This window comes from Sceloporus undulatus, chromosome 7, assembly GCF_019175285.1.
Source record: "Sceloporus undulatus isolate JIND9_A2432 ecotype Alabama chromosome 7, SceUnd_v1.1, whole genome shotgun sequence".
NCBI classification, from domain to species: domain Eukaryota; kingdom Metazoa; phylum Chordata; class Lepidosauria; order Squamata; family Phrynosomatidae; genus Sceloporus; species Sceloporus undulatus.
Window position 1 is genome coordinate 28,492,178 of NC_056528.1, and position 10,650 is coordinate 28,502,827.

At 44.3% G+C, this 10,650-nt stretch overlaps 1 long non-coding RNA gene across 2 annotated transcripts; it reads right to left on the reverse strand.

Annotated features, from left to right (window-relative positions):
• Nucleotides 1–5,743: 5,743 nt before the first annotated feature.
• LOC121937016 lies at nucleotides 5,744–10,596 on the reverse strand. 2 transcript variants are annotated; one of them, XR_006105069.1, is made up of 3 exons: nucleotides 10,539–10,596; nucleotides 6,460–7,183; nucleotides 5,744–6,303 (listed from the first exon to the last, which is right to left on the reverse strand). It is a non-coding gene; the product is annotated as an uncharacterized LOC121937016 (long non-coding RNA). The 2 variants fall into 2 exon arrangements; XR_006105070.1 differs by lacking the exon at nucleotides 10,539–10,596 and adding an exon at nucleotides 10,411–10,473.
• Nucleotides 10,597–10,650: the final 54 nt, after the last annotated feature.

Consider the following 10,650-nt stretch of genomic DNA (forward strand, 5'->3'; position numbering starts at 1 on the left):
TTTCCTCCTCTCACTTTCAACCCCAATTGCAGCAAACTCCGCTCCAAGTGCAAACCCTCCAAATGTCCCTACTTTGGCAGAGGAAAGACCCATTAATTCTTTGCCTTCCCACTTTCCCACCTGCTTTTAAAAAGTCCTGGTTTCCTCCCCCCACTTTCAACCCCAATTGCAGCAAGTTCAGCTCCAAGTGTAAATCCTCTAAATGTCCCTACTTTGGCAGAGGAAGGCCCTCTTAATTTAAAATGCTTTAAAATGTCCCGATTTCCTCCTCTTGCTTTCCTCCCTCAGTTGCAGCAAACTGTGATGCATGGTCCCAAGACCTGGGGAAATTGCCCATTTCTGCTAGGAAGGGGCAGCAATGAAGGAGTGCAATAATAATACCAGGGGCCAGTGTGGTGTAGTGGTTTGAGCATCGGACTAGGACACTGGGAAACCAGTTTTCGAATCCTGGCCCTGAAACCCACCTTGGGCACATCACACCCTCTCAACCTCAGCAGAAGGCAATGGCAAACGTCTCCTGAACAAATGTGGCCAAGGAAGCCCTAAGAGAGGGTGGGTCGGCATAAGCGAAAGGCACATAGTAAGAGCGCCAATGTGGTGAAGTGGTTGGGCTGGGACTCCGGGAAGCCCAGGTTTGAATCCTACTGGGAGACCTTGGGCAAATCACATTCTCTCAGCCTCAGAGGAAGACAATGGCAAATCTCTGACGAAAACGAGCCTAGAAAATCCAAAGGTAGATTACCCAAAGTTGGCACTGACTTGAAGAGACACAGTAACAAAGACAGTATGGTGTAGTGGTTTCAATATTGGTCTACGACTCTTTGGGAGACCAGGATTTGAGTCCTCGCTCAGCCATGGAAAACCACTGGGTGACCTTGGGGAAGTCACACTGTCTCAGGGGACAACCATGGCAAAAGGATATAATCATTTTCTGAAGGAAAAATATCAGCTTGGTCCCACCTTTCCTGGGTTTTGGAAAGACTGAAGATGCTTAAAATGTCTGTTTGCAGCCCCGTCTTCCTACGTTTGCCTCATGTGATTTCTGTACCGTTTCTTATAGATGGCTTACGGCTCTCCAGGGTTAAAAGTGGCCTCTGTGAGAGACAAAAAGGAGGCTCAGAGGTTATTTTTAAATGAATGGATAAATGAGAATACAGATGTAAAAAGAAGGAAGCCTCTCGTTGCTGGTGGTGTAGTCACATGCCTTTCCACGGATAAAACCCAAGACATTAATATTTCACAGATTAAAAACCAGGGTGCGAGTCAGCAAGCAAGACGAGAATGTGTTCGAGATGGAAAAGTTATGAACAAGGAAGAACAGACAAGTTTGCAGTTTGCTTTTGCCTGAGCTTGTTGGGAACGGCAAGGTTCTTCCTTTTCCTTTCGTTGAGTTAGTTGCGTGCAAACTATTTCTGCACTTTCGACTCAGTTTGCAGCAACTGAAGTAAGATGAGGACAAAGGAAGAAGGAAGGGAGCGAAAACGGGGCATTTTAAAAGCACCTGAAAAGTGAGACGGTGGAGTATTAATCTAACTTCTGCATCCGCACTGCAGAAACAATCCAGTCTGACACCGCTTTAACTGCCATGGCTCATTGCTATGGAAAACTGGGGTGCTGTGACACCAGAGCTCTCTTGACAGAGGAGGGTCAATGTCTCACAAAATGACACTTCCCAGAATTGCATAGCATTGAGCCACGGTGGTTAAAGCGGTGTCAAACTGGATCACTTCTGCATTGCGGGCCCAGCCCCAGGTGACCCTGTTGCACTTTAAAAACAGGCCTAGGAGTTCCTGGTGGTAGTTACTGCTCTAAACCCGGCGTCTTAACTTCAGGTATAGGTAAATGACCCATTTGGGATGCCTCAATTTATTTAGACCTTCCCTATATTCAGCCTCTTCTGCTTTGCTCTTGAATTTCATCAATTTAAACCAGGGAGAGGGTTAAATTCCTGGGCTGCCGGAGGCCCCCTCCAAAGGAGGCTCTTTGTTGCTAAAAGGGAGTCTGAGGAAGCTGCCAAAAATAAATCCCTTTTAATGAAGTGCCTTTGTGAATTATTCAGATCCCCCCCCCTTTCTCTCCTCTTTTGCATCCTGCATAAGGGGTTTGAGGGGGGCATTTTTCTCTTTCTCTATAGGAAGGGATCTGTGTAACGTTGACAGCATTATGTCATCCATATACGCAAGGGGGATTGCACCATCCATAGGGCTGCCACATCTCAGATCTCCGCAGTTTTCATGGACATCTCCATCGCCAGGCTGGAGATGAGAAAGCAAATTCTTGTTTTGAATCATGGAATCATAGAGTTGGAAGAGACCACAAGGGTCATCCAGTCCAACCCCCTGCCATGCAGGAAATCTAAATCAAAGCACGAAGAAAGGTCTGGATGCAGATCTCCAACTCACCTAGAAAAGCAATCAGTTTCCCGCAGACTGCAAGAATTGATCAATTTCTTGTTGCAACTTGCAAAGACTCTATGGTCCAAAACATACTGCAGAAATAATCCAGTTTGAGACCACTTTAACTGCCCTGGCTCAGTGCTAGGGAATCCTGGGAATTGTAGTTTGCTGTGGCATCAGAACTCTCTACCAGAGAAGGCTAAACGTCTTGCAAAACTACAGTTCCCAGAACTGCCTAGCATTGAGCCAGTTCGAAATATTGTATAATAAATTACCCTCAAATCTACACGTCTAAAGTGTATACGAAACACAAATTAATCTAATGTTTAGACTGGGGTCCCCTCTCCAAGATTACTCACAATGTCGACGCAAATATTCCAAAGATCTGGAAAAAAATCCAAAATCCAAAGTACTTCTGGTCCGGAGCATTTCGAATAAGGGAGAAGCTGTAGTCTGACGTGGCGCTACATCTCTCTGGATGGGAAGTCTAAATCGTTGTGGTTGCGTGCCTCCGCCATATGGAACCCCTAAGACAAACCTATCCTGGGGTTTTCTCGGCAAGATTTGTGCAGAAGGGGTTTGCCGTGGCCCTCCTCTGTGGCTGAGAGAGTGTGACTTGCCCAAGGCCGATATCAATCGTAATTACCTTGCATCTTCCAGTAAGGGGCAGTAGAGATTTAAATTGAGATAGGTTAAAGGCCCTTCTGCGCAGGGAAGCGTTCCCAGATTGTTATTTGATGTTTATTGTAATCTGTTGGTTGTATATTTTTTGCTGAATGTCACCGTGCATCAATTTTGTATTATATTCCATTTTCTAGAATGTATGCCACTGGCAGGTCTGCCCTATTTTACACTCATCCCTCCATAGTTGCGGCGTTGATATTTGCGGCTTTGATCACTCACGGATTCGATTAATATGTTCTCTCTAGGAATCTCTAGATCATCCGGCGCAACTCTATGGTCAACTTTAACAAAAAGTTGCACTGAAAGACCTAGAGGTTCCTAGAGAGAATACTCTACAAGCCTGTGTAGCTCCTCCAGCGCAGTTCTATAGTCAGTGTCTGTCGGACGTTGACCATGGAGTTGTGCTGGAGGACCTAGAGATTCCTAGAGAGATCACTCTACTAGGCCTTTGTAGCTCCTCCGGCGCAGTTCTATGGTTGATATCTGTTGGACGTTGACCACAGAGTTGCACTGGAGCACCTAGAGATTCCTAGAGAGGTGTAAAATCATGGCGTTTTTGTTATTTGCGTTTTTTTCCATATTCATGGGAGTCTTGTGCCCCTAACCCTAGCGAATATGGAGGGACAAGTGTATTCTGTCTTTTGTACAGCGCTGTGTAAACCTGCAGCATTCATAAATTTTAATAATAATATTAATAATAATAGCAGCTAAAAAACCCAACCCACACCTCCCTCCTCCAATTGCTTTTTTCTCCTCGCCGCTCTTTCCATTTCCAATGCTTAATTGATTAATAATGGCCTGCAAAAGACTGGGTCGAAGCCCTTTTGCGCCTAAGTACCGTTTTGTTTTTATTGCAGAGATCAGTAAATAAGGCTCGTCTTTGCGCTAGGCAAAATAAATCTCAGGCATTGCAATTGTGGTGTTTTTTTTTGGGGGGGGTGTTCTCTAATTTAAAACCCACCCATGGGTGAGTACTTTGCACCCATCTGGAGCAGCTGGAAAAGGCATCCGTGGGTGGATAGAGAGAAATTGGAAAGGCTAGAGCAAAGGAAGAGGAAAGCCTTGACAGGAGGATAAATGGACAAACCGTTTCCTTCAACCCTTGAAATAATTAAACGCTATTAAGTCTTGGGTGGCAAAGGATTTCCTTCTCCCCTCCCTCTTTTCCAATTTCTCCTTCTTTCCTCCCTCCTTTTTGATATATTTTCATTAAGGTGTAATTATCACCCATTTACTGCTTGAGATGAGAGGAATATTTCTCCTATCTGGCAGGAAAACGCTCGATTTGTTTGGAAATGGAATAGCTGTTGCTTTTCCCCTGTGTCATCTGCACTGTAGAAGCAATCCAGTTTGACACCGCTTGAACTGCCATCGCTCCCTGCTATGGAATGCTGGGATTTGTAGTCTGTTGGGGAAGCAATGCTGTCGGACAAAGGCCTCATTCCCACTTACAGATACATTGGTGTGCGATCCGAATCGATGGATCGATTCGACATCGGATCGTGGCTCACACTACACTTGCCCAGATCGCATTTTGCGGCATCAAAATAACCCACTTGTGGTTCCCATTCATGAATGAATCGATTCAAAATGATTCGGTCCCAGCCGGCCAATGGGGAAATTGGAATCAATTCCGATTCGCTTGTGGTTCACAGTTGAGCGGAATCGATTTATCTTTTTTTAACTTATAATTTCTATTAACGTCTAAAGACATACATTAATATACATAAACAGATCACATGCAAATAACTACATAGACAGACATAGCAAAATTAATAATGATGATGATGATAGTAGTAATAACCCCTCAGATATCACCCACATGTGCTTACATTATCTTCTAACCTAAATTAAACACACACACCCCAAAAAAACCCTAAAATAAATATTTTCGATTTATCGAAAAAGAAGTGGAAAAATCAGCATCAAAAAGATGTGGCTTAAATGGGTCTAGAGCATAGTCCCCTTTTAATCACTTCAGGGATTCAGATTAAGTGGGAACCAGGGTCGTTTGCAGCAGTTCAAACTGATTCACGGTCCGATTTAAAAGGTAGTGGGAATGAGGCCAACCAAGACGAAATATTTCACAAAGTGAGAAATCCCAGCGTGGAGCCATGGCGGTTAAAGCGGTGTCAAACTGCCGCTGGAAGGAGCTTGCAGAGGTGACACAAACTCCCTTGTTGCAATTGCAGTTTGAGTTTCTAGTTTGAGACTGCTTTAACTGCCCCGGTTTTAACTATGGCCCCATACAGACTGCCAAAATAAAGCTCCTTCGGGTCACTTTGGAGGTACACTGTTTAAATGATGCATGAGTCCTAACAGTCCGGAAGCTGTGCCAAAGCTACGATCCAGTCCTAAGGACTGGAGTGCAGCTTTGGCGCGACTTCCAGGCTCTTAGGATGCATGCATCATTTAAACAGCATATCTCCAAAGTGACCCGAAGCAGCTTTATTTTGGCAGTCTGTATGGGGCCATATAGTTCATTGTGGTGCCAGAGCTCTCTGACAAGAGGTGGCTAAATGTCTTACAAAAGTACAGTTCCCAGGATTCCCTAGCACTGAGCCAGGGCAGTTAAAGCGGTCTCAAACCGGATTATGTCTGCAGTGTGTTTTGGACCTAGGAGTCCATCCACACTGCAGAAATAATCCAGCTTCGCGCCGCTTTAGCAACCATCGCTCAGTGCTATGGAATCCTAGGAATGGTGACAAGTGGAATTTGTTGTGGCAAACTACCATTCCCAGTAAGCCGCCATGAGTCCCAGTCCTGGGAGAAGGGTGGAATATAAACATAATAGCATTCAGCCATGGCAGTTAAACTGGTGTCAAACCGGTCCCAGCATTCCAATTTAATCCAACCATTCTGACTTCACAAAGTACGCCACCGACTTTAATAATTCTTGCCTGTAGGCCTTCTGAAAGCACACTGGGTCCGAGTTCGACTCTATCGCTCCTTGTTTCAAAAACACGCAGGCTGGCTTTAATTTCCCTGCTCCGCGTGCCACCCTGAGCACCGCGTGTTCCATCAAAGCGCAACCGGTCCACCTTTCATGGCCCAAGAGTAAGCATCAAACCGTGCGCCGCGTCTTCCCGGAGGCCCTCTGCTTTTTAGATCACGCTCGGCCTGCTAAGTCTGGTCCTGGAAGCGAAATCCCTAGTTAGAAAAGGGACGCCTTTGCTCTCTCTTTGATATGGAGCTCTCGCACACCATGCTCCAATTTCCATTCCTGCAAAAAAAAAAAAGGAAAGAAGAAAGGAAGTCAGCGTGGGGGAAAGCAAACATCTCTTTCTCGGCATCCCTGGCTTTGTAGGTTTATCTCATGCCCAAAGTGAGGGAGGGAATAGGGTGACCAGGTGTCCTCCTTTCCCCAGACATGTCCTACCTTTCAGCCTTCTGGCCAGGAGGAATTGCAAACTGTCCTCCATGCAGAGCATTACTAAAAAGCCCAATGAGTACAGGGTGACCAGGTGTCCTCTTTTCCCCAGACATGTCCGACATTTCCGCCTTCTGTCCAAGAGGAATCCCAAAATGTCCTCCACATAGAGCATGACTAAGAACCCCAATGAGTAGAAGGTGTCCTGCTTTTCCCAGACATGTCCTACCTTTCAACCTTCTGTCCAGGAGGAATCCCAAAATGTCTTTCATGGAGAGTATAACTAAGAAGCCTATTGGGTAGAAGGCATCCTGCTTTTCCCAGACGTGTCTGACATTTCTGTCTTCTGTCCAAGAGGAATCCCAAAATGTCTTCTGCGTAGAGCATGACTAAGAAGCCCACTGAGTACAAGGCATCTTACTTTTCCCAGCTATGTCCTACCTTTCAACTTTCTGTCACTGTGAAATCCCAAAACGTCTTCCATGTAGAGCATGACTATGAAGCCCATTAAGTGATGACTAGGCGTCCTCCTTTTCCAGGACATATCCTACCTTTCAACCTCCTGTCCAGGAGGAATCCCAAACTGTCCTCCATTATGAGCGTGACCAAGAAGCATGAATTTTAGATTTATATGAGTGTTTTGAGCTTTGATTTTGGAATGTCCAACATTTCCCTGGAATGGCCTACATTTTGCAGTGCCTTGTCTTCCTTTCCAGTTAGGACATCTGGTCACCTTGGGGAGGAAGGAGATGAAGAATATTTACAAGAGGGGCATTTCTTTTTACCCTAGTTTGCTATCAAACCTAAGTACTCAACCAGGGGAAAACTGAACACTTAGGGTGCATCCAAACTGCGGAAATAATCCAGTTTGATGCCACTTTAACTGCTATGGTCCAGTGCTATGCAATCAGGGAGTTTGTAGTTTGTTGTGGCACCAGGGCTCTCTGACGGAGAAGGCTAAATGTCTTAAAATCGACAAACCCCAGAACAACAAATGTATTTTCAGCCTGCAAAGTGGCAGAATTAAAGTTGGCATGTACTTTCAGGCAAGGGGTAATGGTTTAAGTGTTGGATGAGGGACCAGGGTTCGAATCCCCGACATGGAAACCCACTGGAGGACCTGGGCAAGTCTTATGCTCTCAGCCTAAGGGGAAGGCAATAGCAAACCTCCTCTGAACAAATCTTGGCAAGAAAAACCCAAGATATGGGGGAAACCCCAAAGTTGACCCTATCATGGGGTTTTCCTGGCAAGATTTGTTCAGAGGTTTGCCGCTGCCTGAGGCTGAGAGAGTATATACATGTCACACAGAGGGTTTCCATGGTTGAGTGGGGATTCGAACCCTGGTCCAACCCACATCCTCCAGATAGGTTCAGCACTTTGGATAAGCCATGGAATATTCGGATTAAAACCCAGAGCAGAGTCATTACCGCTACTGAAGTGGGAGTTATTCCTCAATCTGGCATGGCTTTGCAAATTGCAATGGGAGCTTCAAAACCCTTATAAGGCCTGATTTGGAGGGATATGAGATTTAATTGAAATATCTTCTAAGCATTTCTGCATCAGACTCAGAAGCAAAGGACAACAGCGCCGTCTGCTGGCAAGAGGGAGAAAAGAAAGTGCGTGAAGAACCCTATCATCAAACCATCAGTTGTCATTTGTTGTTGCTGTTGTGTGCCTTCAAGTGGTTTCCGACATAAAGCCAACCCTAAGGTGAACCTATAGTGGGGCTTTCTTGGCCAGATTGGTTCAGAGGATTTCTTCCCCTGAGGCTGAGAGAGTGTGACTTGCCCATTGTGGGTTTCATGGCCAAGCGGGGGAATCGAACCTTGGGCTCCAGTGTCATAGTCCAACACTCAAACCACTGATGCCACGAGAACCATGGGATCACGGAGTTGGAAGAGACCCCAAAGGTCATCCAGTCCAATCTTATTTATCCTCCTGCCATGCAGGAATCAACATAGAGGAATAGAGACCAGATGGCCGTGTGTCAGGGGTGCTTTGATTGTGTATTCCTGCATGGCAGGGGGTTGGACTGGATGGCCCTTGGGGTCCCTTCTAACTCTGGGATTCTGTGTATTCCTGCATGGCTGAAGGTCTGCTCCAGCAGACATTGACCACAGAGTTGCACTGGAGGACCTAGAGATTCCTAGAGAGAACACTTCTCTAGGTGTTTGTAGGTCCTCCAGGTCAATTCAATGGTCAACGTCCAGCAGACATTGACCACAGAGTTGCACTGGAGGACCTAGAGATTCCTAGAGAGGTGCTCTCTCAAGAAAACCCAGAGTGGTGCCAGTGGTTTGAGTGTTGGACTACAACACTGGAGGTCAGGGTTCGAATCCTACCTTGGCCATGAGACCCATTGGGAGACCTTGGGGGAGTTACACTTTCTTAGCCTCCTGGGAAAGCCATGGCAAACCTCCTCTGAACAAACCTTGCCAAGAAAACCCCATGAACGGTTCGCTTTAGGGTCGCCGTAAGTCGGAAAGGATGTGAAGGCACACAACACATGAATGAATAGGAACAAAATCTGGGAGTTCTCAGTCTGTCTGGATGCATCCTTATACTTCTTGTGACTTAAACTGGATAAGAAACCCATTTTCCCTTGAGCTTTGGAGTTTGAACCCTGCAGGGCAGATAAGAGTCATATGATTACAATTAAGATCTTTGGCACTCGTTTCTTATAGTCACCCGAACGGCCCATAACTGCAAAGCTTCTCTGAGCAAATCTTGCCAAGAAGACCCCAATATAGGATCGCTTTAGGGTGGCCATACGTCAGAAACAAAAGGCAACCCTGTCCTGGGGTTTACTTGTCCAGATTTGTTCAGAGGGTCTTTGCCATTGCCTTCCCTTGAGGCTGAGAGAGTGTGACTTCTTGCCCAACGTCATTCAATGGGTTTCTATGGCTGAGCCAGAATTCGAACCCTGGTCTCAAGAGTCATAGTCCATAGGCGAGAGATCTCTCAGAATTGTAATCCTTACCTATCTATATTATAATCTATATGTATAATCTACCTATATTATACTATATTATAGTATAATATCACATAATCTACCTATGTTATAATACCATTATATATTTACAAACATATATACATATATGTAATTACTGTATATATCTATATCTACATGGGCCTTTCATGTCACACACACACACATATATATATATAATTTATATTTATGTAACTATATATATATATATATATATGTATAGGTATATGCACACACACACATATATATATTGTACATATGCAGACACACATACACACACATATATACATATATAATTATATATCTATATTTATATGGGCCTTTCATTTCACACACACACAAACACACGTGTGTGTGTGTGTGTGTGTGTGTGTATATATAATATATTTATGTAAATATATATATATATGTGTGTGTTTGTGTATATATATATATATATGGGCCTTTCATTTCACACCAACACGTGTATAAATATAATTTATATTTATATATTTAGTATAAATTACAAATTATTATGTATATATACTCTCTCTCTCTCACACACACATATATATACATGTAATTATATATCTATAGTTAGATGGGCCTTTCACTTCACACACACACACACATGTATATCTATAATTTATACTATATATATATGTGTGTGTGTGTGTGCATACACACACACACATATATATATATACACACATAATTATATATCTATATGGCCCTTTCATATCACACATACACATATAATATATATATTTATATGGGCTTTTCATTTAACACACACACATGTATATACATAATTTATACTATATATATATATATATATATATACACACACACACAGACATATATATAGACATACATAATTACATATCTATATCTATATGGCCCTTTCATATCACATAAACACACGTATATATATATATATATACACACACACATATATATATAGTATATACATATATTTAATTTAACACACATATACACTGTTTATAGGCATTGGGTCCTCTCTAGCCCTCCCTCTCGCTCCCCTGAGTCCTCCACCGTCCCACAATGCCTTGCGCGCCCGAGGCGCATGCGCACTCCACTCGGCCCCCTTCCCCTCACCGTCCAGTTCCTTCCTCCTCCCTCAGCAACACACTCTCTCCGTTCCTGCCGAAGCCCCTCCCTCCTGCCTCTCCCTGATTGGCCGGCAGCGCTTTGGGAGCGCCCAATCCCG